Raw genomic sequence first — 1,919 nt, 5'->3', positions numbered from 1 at the left:
AACTATTATATATTTAAAAAGGCTAACCGTTTATAAACGAATAAAAGAGTTTATAAAGTTATAAAGGTAAGCGGTCCGAAGTTTATATAGTAGGGCCGAACTTACTTTAAAATATATATTTACTTTCCCCTCCTAAATTCCTTAGAATATAGTTAGTAGGAGGATAGGAGAGTATAGAGTGCTTTTTATATACTGTTTATACGTTCTAAAAAGAAGTTTAATATAGAAGGTTTTATTTAAAGGCTTCCTTAATTAGTTAATACCCTTGGCGGTTTATAAATAAATTTAGTTAGCGGTTAATTATTTATAAAGTCTACCCTTTGGCGCTTATAAGGTATTCCCTAATACTTATAGGATTTTCTTAAATATTGCCCGGTAAAGGTAGAACCTTTATTAGAATAGTATTAAAGTAGTTTGTATTATTAATATTAATTCTCTAATAGACTGTAGGAAGCTACGTAATAATAATACTCTATAAATTAGAATTTAATTTCCTTTGTAAGTTACTATAGGAAGGTATTTAAATTATAAATTAGAGTAATCCTCTTATAGAAGGCTTTTAAATAGAGTAAGCCCTATACGTCTTTATTTATATTTATAAGAAGGAGCTGGAGGTAGGGACGATTAAATAATTTTACTACTCGCTCTTTCCTATTACTTTCCGCCGCTTCTTTTTATATATTTTCTAACTTTAAGTTTAAGGACGGTGCGGCCCGATAATTTAAGCTGCGATTTTTTAATTCCTACGAAATTCCCTAGTATAGGAAATTTTAAAAATCGATTTATAATTACCTAACTACCTAATTAGGTTATACTTTCTTAAGAATTTTATTTTAAATTTATAAAAATTATATTTTCCTTATTAAATTAGTTGTACTTTCCTTACCTACCCGGTTATTCTTATTTATTTTATATTCGGTAGATATTACCCGCCTACTACTTTTTTCTTTTTAACTTTAATTTTACCTTTCTTATATAGGTTTGTCGTACCTACCTTATAGTTCTTACTTACCCTATATTTAATAAGCGCTACTTACTTGTAATTTTCCTTTTTAAAACTTTAGTTTCCAAAGGTCGATTACACCTTCCTTACCTACCTAATTATTCTTATTTACCTTATATTTAATAAGTACTACCCTTTATTACTTTTCCTTCTTCTACTTTTTTAACCTCGGCTGCGCTTTTTTTATATAAAGTAAACGTACTTACTCTATAGTATTTATTCAAATTATATTTCTACTAAGTAAAAAACTAATTACTTTTTATTTTCTTAATATAATTTATAATATTTTATAACTATATTAAAAGTATTTATATTATTCTTATTTTTTTCTTTTTATATTTACTAATTTAACCTTCTTTATTAATATATTAACCTCAATATATCTTCCCTACCTATATAATTAAAGCTACTTAATACCTTACCTATTTTACTAATTATTTATACCCTTTAAATTCTACTACCCTTCTTCTTCTATTACTTTTAAAATTTCTTTTTTTTTTTTCTTTTTTTCTTCTTTTTCTTCTTTCCTATTATTAATTATTTACCTACCCTTCCCTAATAATTTATTCAAGACCGTATAGGTTCTAGTTAATTAATTTAGTCGCCTCCGAATACCTTTTTCTTCCTATATTTATAAAAAAAACCTCTACCCTTATTATAATCTAGTTCCTACTACTCTAAAAGTATTTATTTACTTTATAAACGCCCTTACCTAATAAAGATTTGGAAGTAGAATAAAAGGACGAAAAGAAAAATAAAAAGAAAAAGAAAGGAAGAAGTTTACTAAGGGGGTAAGATATTATAAAAGTAAAAAGGTAGAAGGAAAGTAAGAAAAATATATATAAAAAAAAAAAAAAAAAAAAAAAAAAAAAAAAAAAAAAAAAAATTAAGGAAAAAAAAAATAAAACCTTTTTTT

Source organism: Neurospora crassa, assembly GCF_000182925.2.
Source record: "Neurospora crassa OR74A unplaced genomic scaffold supercont12.9, whole genome shotgun sequence".
Lineage (NCBI taxonomy): Eukaryota > Fungi > Ascomycota > Sordariomycetes > Sordariales > Sordariaceae > Neurospora > Neurospora crassa.
The sequence above is the reverse complement of the archived record's forward strand: the minus strand, read 5'-3'. Positions refer to the sequence as shown.